The sequence below is a fragment of the Kogia breviceps genome, chromosome 9 (genome assembly GCF_026419965.1).
Source record: "Kogia breviceps isolate mKogBre1 chromosome 9, mKogBre1 haplotype 1, whole genome shotgun sequence".
Taxonomy (NCBI): Eukaryota; Metazoa; Chordata; class Mammalia; order Artiodactyla; family Physeteridae; genus Kogia; species Kogia breviceps.
Genome location: NC_081318.1, coordinates 5,524,847 through 5,541,907, shown reverse-complemented (window position 1 = coordinate 5,541,907; position 17,061 = coordinate 5,524,847). Strand labels below are relative to the sequence as shown.

Sequence of the window (17,061 nt, the reverse complement as noted above, 5' to 3'; positions counted from 1 at the left end):
CTTTACATTTTTTTCTCCCTTTTCTCTGCTTTGTCTCTTTTCCCAACAGAGACAACTAGGTGTAGAGAAAACAGCTTCATTTATGACTAAATTCCTATTCTCTCTGAGCTTTAGTTACCTTACAAGTAAAATGAAGAAAAAAATTTTATTACAGGGTTGTAAAGATGAGGGATTATTTATCAGAGCTGATAAATAAGTGGCAGCCATTATTGTTCTGCTTTAATTTTGCCAACTGCTCTTTATACTCTCTGAAATCATCTGCAGCGATTATACTTTCAATTGCGTTTCTCTTGGCATGTATTAAGATGTTCACCAGATTTGCTTTTTGTGTTTTTCCAATTTTTTTCTGCTTTGGATTTTATCTCCCTCTTCCTTCTTTTGGCTGGCTACTTTCTACATTTTTTTAAAATTTAGTTTAAGCACAGTCTTCTCTCATAATGCTTCAGATACCTTATTTTGAATATAGGACTATCTAGAGCAATATATTTTTCCTTCAAGTCCCTATTTGGCAGTATCCTGTAAGTTTGTTATTTTCATTGCTTTTTTTTTTTTCCTACTCATTTGTTCCCTTCTGATCCAGGCATTATTTTTATTTATTTATTTAAAAACATTTTGATTATAAAAGTAATACAAATAGAGAAAAACTAAAATTTTGGAGAAAGACAAAGTCATCCATTTCCTGCCCTGCCATCCTATTATAACCAGTTAGTAATTTATTTTGTCATCTTTTTATTATATACTTGGTGTTATTTATAGCCATAATCATATGCATTCATACACTTTTTTATCTTGCTTTTTGTTACTATTTTCTCATGTTTTTCAGTATATTCATTACTAATTTTTAATGGGTACATAACATACCATTCATTAGCTGTATGTGTTTATTGACTATTTCCCCAGATCAGGGGTTGGCAAACTATGGCCCTGCATTTGCAAATAAGTTTTATTGGAATACAGCCATATCCATTCATTAAGATGCTGTCTATGGTTATTTTTGTCCTACAAACAGCAGAGCTGAGAAGTTGTGAGAAAGCCTATGTGACCTGAAAAACCTAAAATATTTCCTTTCTGGTCCTTTCCAGAAAAATTTTGCTCACCCTTGCCTTAAACTTTTAAGTCATTTGTAATTGGGACGATTATATGCCCCAAAATGTCACTTGAAACATCTCTGTACATATAATTGTTTATACTTTAGGCAATTTAATTGGGAGGTATTAACAAAAGTGGAAAAACTGGGTTTACTTAAGAAAGATGTTTTTAAGGTTAACACTGTCCTCTACTATCTCCCTTGTAATATTCTAACTATGATACAGTACAGGTGGTGGTAATAAGAATGGAAAAAAAAAGACCCAGTACTCTTGTAGGTAGCAATTCTCTGGTCCCTATTCATCTAGACATGTAATTTTACACTCTGGATGAGGATATTTTTAGTTTTGATTTAAAGTCAACCAAAGAGGGAAATAACAGTCATTGCAACATGAAAAAAAAAAAAAAAAACAGTTGAAAGAATACTTTCTATTGGGGATGAAAAAGCAGACTAAAGTAAACTCTCCAGGTGTCAAAGTGTGCATGAAATGCCATTCCAGGCTAGCTGTAGTGACCAAAAGACACTGAGAGGGTTGAGTAAGGGAAAGAGGTGGCAGCCTCAGCAATGTTCTACCCTTCTGAACACACCCTAGGCATAAACTTGTATACAACTATAATTAAACTGTCTCCAGATGAGAAAATTCTAGAGCAACTAGCCTATATTTTTGAATAAAATTAATTCCTCTATCTGGGAAAGTTTTATTCTTGAAAAGAAAACTTATGGAATGGGCCCAGCTAAGTCAACCCTGACTAGCTCTCAGATAAAAGATGAATCAGGCTGAGGGGTCTCAGTGCAATCTTGTGTGAATAAAGAAAGCATCGGGAAGTATAGGTGTCATCTTCTAAGGGAAATATTCTGAGGATCTGGCAGCATAAATCCATCAGTAGGTTTGTAATAGACTCTTGTGGAGTCAGATTCCACTATGGCAGAAGTAAAAGACATCAGTGAATCTGGATCACCTTGCAATTTTCAAGACGCCTTCAAGATCTCCCTTATCCTGTTATGGCTGAGGGAAGCACTGACGGGTGTAGGCACCACCGTCTGTAACCCTTCTCCTTCTCAGTACCAAGAAGGCAGATGAGCTGGAGATCTGGTAATCCCACACAGTTTACTTCACGTGCCAACTTTTACTCTCCATGAGGTCCAGGTAAACCAAGAATGCTATATAAATGGGTGGCATCTCCTATATCTAATTCCATCATTTCTAAATACTTAGGGTGCATGCCCATCCAGGCGTCCTTGGGGGCCCATGAGGGGGCACCACAGCTGTGATCGCCACCCAGGTGCACATCGCTGCAGCCTGCGGTTGGCTGGGACTCACCGTGCTCCTCCATGCCCTGCCGTCCCAGGCATTATTTTTGTAACATCCATGCCTCTGGTGCTTTTTATTGACTGGTTGATTATTTCTCATTTTATTGCATTGCTCTCTGAGAATGAAGCATATGAAATAGTCCCCCTTTCAGGACCTCGTAACTTAATAAGCACATTCTTGTGTCTGAGAATAGAATTGATTTTGTGAATGATACGTAAATAAAAAGTGAATGTAGAAACTTACACAAGCCTCTTAGATAGCCTCATCCACCAGAGGGCAGACAGCAGAAGCAAGAAGAACTACAATCCTGCAGCCTGTGGAACAAAAACCACATTCACAGAAAGATAGACAAGATGAAAAAAAGGCAGAGGGCTATGTACCAGATGAAGGAACGAGATAAAATCCCAGAAAAACAACTAAATGAAGTGGAGATAGGCAACCTTCCAGAAAAAGAATTCAGAATAATGATAGTGAAGATGATCCGGGACCTTGGAAAAACAATAGAGGCAAAGATCGAGAAGATGCAAGAAATGTTTAACAAAGACCTAGAAGAATTAAAGAACAAACAAACAGAGATGAACAATACAATAACTGAAATGAAAAATACACTAGAAGTAATCATAGCAGAATAACTGAGGCAGAAGAATGGATAAGTAACCTGGAAGACAGAATGGTGGAATTCACTGCTGCGGAACAGAATAAAGAAAAAAGAATGAAAAGAAATGAAGACAGCCTAAGAGACCTCTGGGACAACATTAAACACAACAACATTCACATTATAGGGGTCGCAGAAGGAGAAGAGACAGAGAAAGGACCCGAGAAAATATCTGAAGAGATTATAGTCAACAACTCCCCTAACATGGGAGAGGAAGTAGCCACCCAAGTCCAGGAAGCTCAAAGAGTCCCATACAGGATACACCCAAGGAGAAACACGCCGAGACACATAGTAATCAAATTGGTAAAAATTAAAGACAAAGAAAAATTATTGAAAGCAGCAAGGGAAAAATGACAAATACCATACAAGGGAACTCCCATAAGGTTAACAGCAGATTTCTCAGGAGAAACTCTACAAGCCAGAAGGGAGGGGCATGATATACTTAAAGTGATGAAAGGGAATAACCTACAACCAAGATTACTCTACCTGGCAAGGGTAGATTTGATGGAGAAATCAAAAGCTTTACAGACAAGCAAAAGCTAAGAGAATTCAGCACCACCAAACCAGCTCTACAACAAATGCTAAAGGAACTTCTCTAAGTGGGAACACAAGAGAAGGAAAGGACCTACAAAAACAAACCCAAAACAATTAAGAAAATGGTCAAAGGAATATACATATCAATAAATACTTTAAATGTGAATGGATTAAATGCTCCAACGAAAAGACACAGGCTTGCTGAATGGATACAAAAACAAGACCCGGGAAAACTAACACACTATTGTAAAACAATTATACTCCAATAAAGATGTTAAAAAAAAAAAAAACAAGACCCATACATATGCTGTCTACAAGAGACCCACTTCAGATCTAGGGACACATACAGACTGAAAGTGAGGGGATGGAAAAAGATATTCTATGCAAATGGGAATCAAAAGAAAGCTGGAGTAGCAATATTCATATCAGATAAAATAAACTTTAAAATAAAGAATGTTACAAGAGACAAGTAAGGACACTACATAATGATCAAGGGAACAATCCAAGAAGAAGATATAACAAGTATAAATATATATGCACCCAACATAGGAGCACCTCAATACATAAGGCAACTGCTAACAGCTATAAAAGAGGAAATCGACAGTAACACAATAATAGTGGGGGACTTTAACACCTCACTTACACCAATAGACAGATCATCCAAAATGAAAATAAATAAGGAAACACAAGCTTTAAATGACACAATAGGAAAGATAGATTTAATTGATATTCATAGGACATTCCATCCCAAAACAGCAGATTACACTCTCTTCTCAAGTGCGCACGGAACATTCTCCAGGATAGATCACATCTTGGGTCACAAATCAAGCCTCAGAAAATTTAAGAAAATTGAAATCATATCAAGCATCTTTTCTGACCACAACGCTATGAGAGTAGAAATCAATTACAGGGAAAAAAATGTAAAAAATACAAACACATGGAGTCTAAACAATAAGTTACTAAATAACCAAGAGATCACTGAAGAAATCAAAGAGGAAATCAAAAAATACCTAGAGACAAATGACAATGAAAACACGACGACCCAAAACCTATGGGATGCAGCAAAAGCAGTTCTAAGAGGGAAGTGTATAGCTATACAAGCCTACCTAAAGAAACAAGAAAAATCTCAAATAAACAATCTAACCTTACACCTAAAGGAACTAGAGAAAGAAGAACAAACAAAACCCAAAGTTAGCAGAAGGAAAGAAATCATAAAGATCAGAGCAGAAATAAATGAAATAGAAACAAAGAAAATAATACCAAAGATCAATAAAACTAAAAGGTGGTTCTTTGAGAAGATAAACAAAATTGATAAACCATTAGCGAGACTCATCAAGAAAAAGAGGGAGAGGATTCAAATCGATAAAATTAGAAATGACAAAGAAGTTACAACAGAAACCGCAGAAATACAAAGCATCCTAAGAGACTACTACAAGCAACTCTATGCCAATAAAAATGGACGACCTGGAAGAAATGGACAAATTCTTAGAAATGCACAACCTGCCAAGACTGAATCAGGAAGAAATAGAAAATGTGAACAGACCAATCACAAGCACTGAAATTGAAACTGTGATTAAAAATCTTCCAACAAACCAAAGCCCAGGACCAGATGGCTTCACAGGTGAATTCTATCAACATTTAGAGAAGAGCTAACACCTATCCTTCTCAAACTCTTCCAAAAGATAGCAGAGGGAGGAACACTCCCAAACTCATTCTACAAGGCCACCATCACCCTGATACCAAAACCAGACAAAGATGTCACAAAAAAAGAAAACTACGGACCAATATCACTGATGAACATAGATGCAAAAATCCTCAACAAGATACTAGCAAACAGAATCCAATAGCACATTAAAAGGATTATACACCATGGTTAAGTGGGGTTTATCCCAGTAATGTAAGGATTCTTCAATATATGCAAATCAATCAATGTGATACACCATATTAACAAACTGAAGGAGAAAAACCATATGATCATCTCAAGAGATGCAAAGAAAGCCTTCGACAAAGTTCAACACCCATTTATGATAAAAACCCTCCAGAAAGTAGGCATACAGGGAACTTACCTCAACATAATAAAGGCCATATATGACAAACCCACAGCCAACATTATTCTCAATGGTGAAAAACTGAAACCATTTCCACTGAGATCAGGAACAAGACAGGGTTGCCCACTCTCACCACTGTTATTCAAGATAGTTTTGGAAGTTTTAGCCACAGCCATCAGAGAAGAAAAAGAAATAAGAGGAATCCAAATCAGAAAAGAAGAAGTAAAACTGTCACTGTTTGCAGATGACATGATACTATACATAGAGAATCCTAAAGATGCTACCAGAAAACTACTAGAGCTAATCAATGAATTTGATAAAGTAGCAGGATACAAAATTAATGCACAGAAATCTCTTGCATTCCTATCACTAATGATGAAAAATCTGAAAGAGAAATTAATGAAACACTCCCATTTACCATTGCAACAAAAATAATAAAATACATAGGAATAAACCTACCTAGGGAGACAAAAGACCTGTATGCAGAAAACTATAAGACACTAATGAAAGAAATTAAAGATGATGCCAACAGATGGAGAGATATACCATGTTCTTGGATTGGAAGAATTAATAGTGAAAATGACTGTACTACCCAAAGCAATCTGCAGATTCAATGCAATCCGTATCAAACTATCAGTGGCATTTTTCACAGAACTAGAACGAAAAATTTCACAATCTGTATGGAAACACAAAAGACCCCGAGTAGCCAAAGCAATCTTGAGAAAGAAAAACGGAGCTGGAGGAATCAGGCTCCCAGATTTCAGACTATACTACAAAGCTACAGTAATCAAGACAATATGGTACTGGCACAAAAACAGAAACATAGATCAATGGAACAAGATAGAAAGCCCAGAGATAAACCCACGCACCTATGGTCAACTAATCTATGACAAAGGAGGCAAGGATATACAATGGAGAAAAGACAGCCTCTTCAATAAGTGGTGCTGGGAAAACTAGACAGCTACATGTAAAAGAATGAACTTAGAACATTCCCTAACACCATACACAAAAATAAACTCACAATGGATTTGAGACCTAAATGTAAGGCTGGACACTATAAAACTCTTAGAAGAGGGCTTCCCTGGTGGCACAGTGGTTGAGAATCCGCCTGCCAATGCAGGGGACATGGGTTCGTGCCCCGATCTGGGAAGATCCCACATGCCGCTGAGCGGCTGGGCCCGTGAGCCATGGCCGCTGAGCCTGCGCGTCCGGAGCCTGTGCTCCGCAATGGGAGAGGCCACAACAGTGAGAGGCCCGCGTACCACAAAAAAAAAAAAAAAAAAAAAAAAAAAAACTCTTAGAGGAAAACATAGGAAGAACACTCTGTGACATAAATCACAGCAAGATCTTTTTTAATCCACGTCCTAGAGTAATGGAAATAAAAACAAAAATAAACAAGTGGGACCTAATTAAACTTAAAAGCTTTTGCACAGCAAAGGAAACTACAAACAAGATGAAAAGACAACCCTCACAATGGGAGAAAATATTTGCAAATGAAGCAACGGACAAAGGATTAATCTCCAAAATATATAAACAGCTCATGCAGCTCAATATTAAAGAAACAAACAACCCAATCCAAAAATGGGCAGAAGACCTAAATAGACATTTCTCCAAAGAAGACATACAGATGGGCAAGAAGCAGATGAAAAACTGCTCAACATCATTAATTATTAGAGAAATGCAAATCAAAACTACAATGAGGTATCACCTCACACCAGTTATAATGGGCATCATCAGAAAATCTACAAACAACAAACGCTGGAGAGGGTGTGGAGAAAAGGGAACACTCTTGCACTGTTGGTGGGAGTGTAAATTGATAACAGCCACTATGGAGAACAGTATGGAGGTTCCTTAAAAAACTAAAATTACCATATGATCCAGCAATCCCACTACTGGGCATATACCCAGAGAAAACCATAATTCAAAAAGACACATGCACGCCAATGTTCATTGCAGCACTGTTTACAATAGCCAGGACATAGAAGCAACCTAAATGGCCACTGACAGATGAATGGATAAAGAAGATGTGGCACATATATACAATGGAATATTACTCAGCCATAAAAAGGAACGAAATTGGGTCATTTGTTGAGATGTGGATGGATCTAGAGACTGTCACAGAGAGTGAAATAAGTCAGAAAGAGAAAAACAAATATCGTATATTAACGCATATATGTGGAACCTAGAAAAATGGCACAGATGAACCAGTTTGCAGGGCAGAAGTTGAGACACAGATGTAGAGAACAAACGTATGGACAGCAAGGGGGGAAAGCCGTTGGGGGTGGGGGTGGGATGAATTGGGAGATTGGGATTGACATGTATACACTGATGTGTGTGAAATGGATGACTAATAGGAACCTGCTGTATACAAAAATAAAATTAAATTTAAAAATTAAATAAAATTTTTTTAAAAAAGAAAATACTAGGTGAATAAACAAAACCAGAAATGCTGAAGTGGCAATATTAACATAAAATTGGCATTTAAGATTAAAAGCAGGGCTTCCCTGGTGGCGCAGTGGTTGAGAGTTCGCCTGCCGATGCAGGGGACGCGGGTTCGCGCCCCGGTCTGGGAGGATCCCACGTGCCGCGGAGCGGCTGGGCCCGTGAGCCATGGCTGCTGAGCCTGCGCGTCCGGAGCCTGTGCTCCGCAACGGGAGAGGCCGCAACAGTGAGAGGCCCGTGTACCGGAAAAAAAAAAACAAAAGAAAAGGATTAAAAGCAATAAACAGGAAATAGATATTATATAATGGTAAAAGGCTAAATACTAAAGGCTTTTAAACAAGTAAAATATTTGCTTTAAGTTTGCTTTTTAAATTTTATAATTCTCAAATCCATAATTTTTCATATAATTTTTTTCTAATAGTTTTATGACATCATTGTTTGTAGTTAATTCTCTACTACATTTCGACTTTGGTGCATGATAGTAGTTAAAGGTCTGCATTTTTTTCAAATTGTTAATCAAGTGACAAGTATGAAGAGAAAGAAACGGGCATGACACATTTTTTAACAAATTAAATTATCATATATACTTAGGTCTTTCTGTGTTCAACTGATTCATTTGCCAGTTGTTGAGCCAATCATGTGCATTAATATTTTCTGTAGCTTTACGATAAAAGTCTATTAATTGGTAGAGTGAGTCCCTTGTTACTCTTCATTTTCAGAATGTTCTAAGTGTAATTTGTTCTTCTCAATCACTTCAGCAATTTCAAAATCAGTCCCTAAGATTTTGAATGTTGTTGCATTATATACATAAATGAATTTTAAGACTTTTAAAGGAAATACTAATGAACAATAAATATTTCAGAAAAATACTGACTTCTAATCAAAGAAACAAAATCTTGGGGATTCAAAATTCCACCATTAAAAAAATTTTTTTTAATTGGAGTATAGTTGATTTACAATATTGTATTAGTTTCGGGTGTACAGCATAGTGATTCAGTTTTTCTTTTTCAGATTATATTCCATTATAGGTTACTACAAGATATTTGATGTAATTCCTTGTGCTATACAGTAAATCCTTGTTGCTTATCTATTTTATATAGAGTATAATAGTTTGCATCTGTTAGTCACAAACTCCTAATCTGTCCCTCCCCCACTCTTTCTCTCCTTTGGTAACCATAAGTCTGTTTTCTGTCTGTGAATCTGTTTCTGTTTTGTATATAGATCCATTTGTATTATTTAAAAATTTTTATTGAAATATAGTTGATTTACAGTATTATATTAGTTTCATGTGTACAGCATAGTGATTCAGTATTTTTACAGATTAGTCTCCATTAAAAGTTATTATAAGATAATGGCTATAATTCCCTGTGCTATACAATATATCCTTCTTGCTTATCTATTTTATTTTTTAATTTTTTAAAAAATTTTTTTAAAAAATTTATTTATTTATTTTTGGCCGTGTTGGGTCTTCGTTGCTGCGCGAGGGCTTTTTCCAGTTGCGGCGAGCGGGGGCCACTCTTCATCGCGGTGCGCGGGCCTCTCACTATCACGGCCTCTCTTGTTGAGGAGCACGGGCTCAGGACGCGCAGGCTCAGTAGTTGTGGCTCACGGGCTTAGTTGCTCCGCGGCACGTGGGATCTTCCCGGACCAGGGCTCGAACCCGTGTCCCCTGCATTGGCAGGCAGATTCCCAACCACTGCGCCGTCAGGGAAGCCCTGCTTATCTATTTTAGACATAGTAGTTTGTATCTCTTAATCCCATAGCCCTACCTTGCCCCTCCGCCCTTGGTAAGAACGACTTTGTTTTCTATATCTGTGAATCTGTTTCTGTTTTGCATATACATTTATTTGTATTATTGTTTAGATTCCACATTACAAGTGATATCATACAGTAAAAAAAAAAAAGTGAGTGTGTTCCTTATCTTGGCTTTACCGTCCCTCCAGACAGCAAATAACAGCAAACTTATTACTCAAGTGCACTCATTATCTATGCTTCAATATTTTCAGCTACTTGATTCCAAATGGCCCCTTCATACGTTTCAAGTATGCTTGGCTCTCTCTTTTTGTAAACAAACATGTAAATTAATAAATAGCTAGGCACTCTCTTGACACCAGCAGCCCTCTCTACCCAAGGAACCTGGTTTTTCCTAAGGGAAGATCAGCTACACCTGCACCTACTTCATTTCTCACTCTTCATCCCCGTCAATCAGCATCCTGGCGGCCCTCGGCATCCTTCCTCTGACATTTACGGCGCTGCCATCAGTTTCATATTCGTGTCCCTGACGGATGGCTTTTGGTCTTCCGTGTGCTTGAGGTTGCTGTAGCACTTGACATGGCACACCAGTCTTTTCCAGAAGTTTTCTTGGGTTCTAGGGCAAAATCCAAGAAAAGCCCCTTGTGTCGCTCAGCTGTTCTCAGTCTCCTTCACAGGAACTTCTTCTGTGTGTCTCTTAAACATGGGCGTTCCCAAGACTGCTGCCCTCGTCAAGCCTCTCTTCTTACCCCTCGTGCTCTTCAGGGCTCGGGGCTGACATGTAGCCGCTCTGCACCTGTGAAGCCACGCTTGTTGTTAACTTAGTGCACTCTTTCCTTATCTGATGGGAAAGAACCTCTACTCTGAGCCAGCCGAATACCTCCCACCTGCCGCCCGTCACGCCTCCCTTCTCCACATCTCAGCCTTCCCATGGCCCAGAAACAAAAGTGGTAGCACCGGGCAGGGCAGGGCCACCAGGACCTGTGGCGGCTCCTCTGTTCTCTTCGGCCAGTGTCTGTGCCGTCCCCTTGTTAATACTTTTCATAATATACCTACATCAACTCCCATGGCTGTAACTAACACCTGTATGGTGGTCAGACCCAAATCTCGGGCTCTCTTGAGTGTTCTAGTTAAGTTCAGTGTTCAACACAGCCATGATCTAAGGAGCACCTCCTGCATCAGGCTGCGCCACATGCTGGGCATTCAGAAGACACAGTCCTCATTCATTCATTCATTCATTCACTCGTTCAGCAGTATTTATTGAGAACCTGTCACATGCCACGCACCGCGATGGGTGCTAAAATACAGTAGCACTCAAAGCAAAAGTGGTTTCGAATGACATAAAGCTTCCATTCTATCAATATCTGGGGTAGAGTGAGATGAGTAGTTATTTGGTTTTATTTATGATAAACGCAATGAAGGAGAAATACAGAGTACTGTGAGATCGTATAAAAGGTGAACCTAGCCTTGTCTTAGGGGAGGTGTGTGTCTGCCACGGCAGAAGTGGCATTTAAGTTGAGATGTAAAGGATAAAAATGTGTTTCATTTTCAAGTTCTTATTATGTGTGACATGCACTGCTCTGAAATATTACAGATGTTAACTCACTTAATCCTCATAAGAAACCTGTGAGGTAGGTACCAGCATCCTCTCCTGTTTATAACGGGGAAACCGAGGCACAGAGACGTAGTGTGACTTGCCCAAACTCACAGCAGTCATAAGTAGTGTGCTCCAAACCTATCGCTTCCTGCCTTGCATGATCTACTCAACTTCAGATCTTGAGACCCTCCCCGCCCCCCAGCTCGGGTTTACCCTGTTTCTAAGTCACCTCTCTCTGAGGCTGGCCATATATTGGAAGCCTCCAATGCCCTGAATTTGTTTTTAGTTGACCTGAGCTCAGTGTGACCATTGCTCGTGGAAAATGATGACTCACTGGGTGCCCACGGAGCTGTAGCTTCACTCCCAACCCCGGAACAGGCCTCATAACCAGGCTCCAGATTAACATTTCTGTTTCCCTGAGAGAGCAGACAACCTGCTCTCTGTCTGACCACACTGCCCCAGGGTTCCACCCTGGTGTCCCCCAAGGGGCAAGATACACTCCTGCAGGAACCGGGGCCCTGCCCTACGCTTGGAGGGTCACCTACCTCACCCTCCAGACTGAGCCTCTTAGACACGGGTGCCAGCTCAGATTCGGCCCAAGGTTGCTACATCCCTTGGATGCTGCGATTTGAGAGCAAACCATACGCCTGCAGCAGAGAAAGGCTGAAGGCAATTCTCCTGCGTTGACACAGTAGGGGATTAGGCAAGTTGCTCAGCACCCAGCCCCCTGCTCAGACCGTGGCTCTCCACTGCCTCACTGGGTTACTTTTCTTGGCCCACCTGCTCAGAATTTCCACCCCTAAGGGTTTCCCCAAGTCCCTCTTTTCTCTGCTCTCTCCACCTTCTCCATAACCTCATCCACATCACGTTCCCATGATTAACGGATCCGATGACACCAATTCTCTCTCCTTCCCAGTTCCTTCTCCTGAGTCATAAGCTTGGGTGGCCAATCGCCTACACGTTACCATGGCAGGGATGTCCCACAGGTATGCTAAACCCCAATTCCTCCTCCCATGTTCCCTCTATGAGTGGATGACATGCTACCCCTCCCCCACCCCGCCAGTTATCTGCACACGTCCCCCATGGAGAACCTCCCTGGACTCCACACCCCCTCTCCTGCCTCACGTTAACCTCACCTTATCTGGGCAGTTCTACCTCTAAATCATCACCTGCCTCTGTTCACTTTCCTCTTTCCCCACCGCCGTCATCCATAGCTACAGCTTTGATGTAATTTCTTCAGGAAGACTTTCTTGACCTTATCTTCCTTACCCGCCCCCCGCACATAGACACACACACCCAAGCCTGGGATCCGTCCCCCTCCTATGCATGCTTCCCCCATTACAGCCCTTATCGTGCTGTACCGCAGTTGTCTCCTGTGTGTGCAGGGCGGGCTGTGTAGACGTGCAGCCTGGGTGGTGGCCCATGGTACCATGTTTAGAAGAAGCCCACACTTGGCTTAATGCTCTGCTGTTGCCATCTTGAAACTTTTAATAATTTTTGAACCTGAGACCCCATTTTTATTCTGTGCTGGGCTCTGCCAGGTGTGTGTTCCCACCAGCTGTAAGCTCCATGAGGGCAGGGAAAGATCTGACTTGTTCGAAATGCGTTCTCAGCACCTGGTACTTTGTGTAAAAAGTGGGCAAGAAATATCTGCTGAGTAGTGGAACCACTCAAGAGTCTAAAAGGCCCCGCGTGAAACGATCAGAGTAATAGACGCCTTGCAGTGGTGCTGGGTGCGTTCACCGCAGCGTTGGGCATAAGGCCTCTAACACAGCTTCCGTCACCTCAAGTGCTCTCAGCCAATGTTCATCCCTTTCTTTTTCTGCTACAGCTGCCCCAGAGTTCTAATTTAAAATGGGATCTGGGCAGCAGCCTCTCCTAACTTTCTACTAAGATATTTATTGAGACTGGATAAGATGAGATCCCACTAGAAATTAAAATGAATAGGCAGCCTGAATCTGGGAGGCACCCCCATAACTGTGAGGCCAGCAAGATTGACCGAGAAACTCCTACCCTGGCTTTGTTGCATGAGGCACCCCTGCTGCCCCTCACAACTGCAGATTACGGACAAAGAGTAAGAAGATACTCAGTAATGCCGCAGTTTCTGCCCACTGACTTGGAAAGCGGACAGCCTTCCAACCCATATGTGTCAGTGGAGAAGGCCAGTGAAGCCGGACCAGAATGAGTGAGGAGAGAACAGCAAGATTAAGCTGGAGAGGGAGGCAGGGGCAGGACTCTGCAGGACCCTGTAAGGATTTAGACGTGTCTTACGTGCAATGAAATGCCACTGGTATGTTTTAAGCAGGGCAGTGACAGTGGCTGTGGAGGCTGACATGGTGGAGGAGAAGCAGGCAGACTAGGAGGTTCTTACAATAACCTGGACAAAGGGTGACAATGGATGGAACCAGAGCAGTAGCAACGGCGACAGAAAGAACTGGACAGACGGGCTTCCCTGGTGGCGCAGTGGTTGAGAGTCCGCCTGGCGATGCAGGGGACGCGGGTTCGTGCCCCGGTCCCGGAAGATCCCACGTGCCGTGGAGTGGCTGGGCCTGTGAGCCGTGGCCGCTGAGCCTGCGCGTCCGGAGCCTGTGCTCCGCAACGGGAGAGGCCACAGCAGTTGAGAGGCCCGCGTACCACACACACACACAAAAGGCATATTTACAAGTAGAATGGACAGAACCCAGAGACTGACCAGCTACGTGGATATCGAGAGAAAGGGGTGTCATGGACAACCCAATGATCAGTCAGCTAATCCATGATGATGCTCGTTACAAACGAGCTCAAAACTGGTTGGCTTAGAACAAGAAGCATCTTCTTTTTTCTTTCCTATGTGTCTGTGTTGGCCAGCATGGCTCTGCCTCGGAATTTACACTGGCAGGGCTGGGCTCTGGGCTCTGAGTTTGGTCAGCTCTGCTCGTCATTCTAGTAGCAACTCTGGGTATATTCTTCTCATGTTGATAAGCAGGAATGCAAAAGTCAAGCCAAACCACACAGCATATTTAAAGCTTCCACAGGCATCATGTCTGCTCACATTCCATGGGCCAAAGCATGTCAAATGGACAAGCCCAAAGTCAGTGTGTCAGAGAAATATACTCTACCCCTTAGTGAGGGGTGGAGAGTGAGATAATACTGCTGAACAGTATTTCCATCTATCACACCAAGTTTCTGGAATGAGCAACTCAGTGGATGGAGGTCCTATTTACTTAATGAGTAAAACTGGTTAAGAGAAATAGGTTCCCTCATGTATCAGTTAGCTTTTGCTGTATAACAAACTGTCCCAAAATACAGTGGCTTAAAACAACAATCAATTGTAAGTCCTCAAAATTCATTGTATTGCTAAAGTGGTTATTTTGGTCATAGCCAGGATGGCTGGTTTCTACTGGTATTGCTTACACATCTCTGCTCATCGGGAGGCCCAGCTGGTGCTGGCTCATATGGGATGGCCTCATTTACATATGTGGACATTGGCCCAATAATAGGTGGAACAGTGGCGATGACCAGGTCATTTGTCTCTCATTGTCAGGCAGGCTAGTGAGGCTCATTCACAGTGAAGTGGTCACAAGGTTCCCAAGAGCAGCAAGAGAAGGCAAGTCCCAAAGTGCTACAAACACTTTCCAGGCATCTGTTTGCATCACGTTTGTTAATGTCCTGTTGACCAGTGCAAACCATGAGGCCAAGATCAGATTCAAGGGATGGAGAAATAAACCTCGCTTCTTGACGGAATGAAGTACAGAGTTACATTGCAATTAAGTGTGCATGTAAGAATGAAAAGCATTTGTGACCACGCTCGCAGTCTACCACACTTCCCTACAACAGAGATACACTCTCATTTACAAAACACGAACTCTAAGCACTCTACAAGTATCAGATTTTCTAACGCTCATAACAATCCCATGATGCAGGGACTGTTATTATTCTCATTTTACAGGTGAGGAAACCGAGACACAAATAGGTTGAGTAACTTCAGTAACTTGCCCCAGATCACACAGCTCATAGGGGATCTGAACCACACTGAGTGGCCCCAGAGTTTGTGCTCTGCACCACTGCACTACACTAACTCTTAATGGGATACTCTGCCTTCTCGTCATCCTCTTCCTCCTCCAATAATAATAATAATAATAATAGAAACTGGGAGCTGGACAGACTACTTCCAGCAGTATATCTGAGAAAGAAAGCTGACCATCACCTACATGAACAAAGAGCAGAGCAAAAGGCATATCCAGATGGATCATGTTTCCCTTTGAGAATGAATCAAGAAGAAAAGAGCAACTTTGTGGGTCCTATGAAGACTGGGCTACATTGCAATAGCTTCCCTCAATTTGATGTTTGAGAAGGTTTTTAAATACATTTTTTACTTGTATTCTCCTTTATCACTTTGGTTCCTTGACTTTTGTTTTCTATTCTATACTCATAGCCAGGTTTCTTTTTTCAATACAGAAACATTTCAAACAGGTAAGAATGTACCAATAATAATAGATACTTCTGTATCCATTCTAATTATTAAACAGATATTAATGATTTTCCAAATTTCTTTAAATTCTCACTTTTTAAAAAGAGAATAAGACATTATAGGTGGCTAGTATCAGTTAGCTTTTGCTGCATAACAAAGCACCCCCAAGTGGTAGCTTAAATGAGCAACTATTTAGTTCTCAATTCCAGATGAAAATGAGAGTCAGAGAGGATACGTCTGATCATAAGCATGTGGCAGAGATGATAAAAGAACCTAATTCTTTGGACTTTTGGTCTAAGGGTTTTTCTACTGAGCCATCCATTTTAGAGAAGGAATTCAATGGATATTTTTCTAGACATCCTGTGGGGATGTTTCTGGGTATTTCTAAAGAACTCTAGAGGTTAGTTGCACCAGTCAGTAGGTCTCATGTTATGTCAGAAGTTCTGCTTTTCCATTTTCTTTAACACAATCCTTTCTATCTGAGTGATATATTTCACCATAATACTTTTGAGTATTGTTTTCAGTGAGTCTTATTCTCCTACTACTGTTCCCTAAATGATTAGGTGAATTCAGCTAAGAAAATATCTATAAAACAGGGGTATATTACCTTGATCAGTTAGAACAGTGGTTCTCAAACTTTAGTGTGCATCAGAATCACCTAAAGAGCTGGTTAAAATACAGATTACTGTGCCCCCAGACCCAGACTTCCTAGTTCTGTAGGTCTGGGTGGGCCCAAGGTCTGCATTTCTAAGTTCCTTAGTGATGCTGATGCTGCTGGTCTGGGGACCATGCAAGAATCACTGAATTAAAGTAAAGAGAAGAGTCATGCAAGTGTACTATACATAAGATTTATGTTACAAGCACATTTTTTGTGGTATTATCTATAATAATAAAAATCAAAAACTACCAAAATGTCCAACAATACAAGACTTTTAAAATAACTTCACATAATATCAAATGAAGAAAAGCAAGTTATCTTAATGTTGTGTATCTATGTATGTACACATACATACTTGGATTAATATTGACTGACAAAGTGTTAAAACCGCGGGCCTCTCACTGCTATGGCCTCTCCCGTTGCGGAGCACAGGCTCCGGACGCGCAGGCTCAGCAGCCATGGCTCACGGAGCCAGCCACTCTGTGGCACGTGGGATCTTCCTGGACCGGGGCACGAACCCATGTCC

General features: G+C 41.1%; 1 protein-coding gene and 1 pseudogene across 11 annotated transcripts in view; one reads left to right on the top strand and one right to left on the bottom strand.

Annotated features, from left to right (window-relative positions):
• Positions 1–17,061, top strand: part of GALNTL5 (polypeptide N-acetylgalactosaminyltransferase like 5) — a 141,108-nt gene that overhangs the window by 117,985 nt on the left and 6,062 nt on the right. The gene's annotated exons all lie outside the window — the stretch shown is intronic.
• Positions 1,922–2,421, bottom strand: LOC131762519 (tRNA-splicing endonuclease subunit Sen15 pseudogene; annotated as a pseudogene).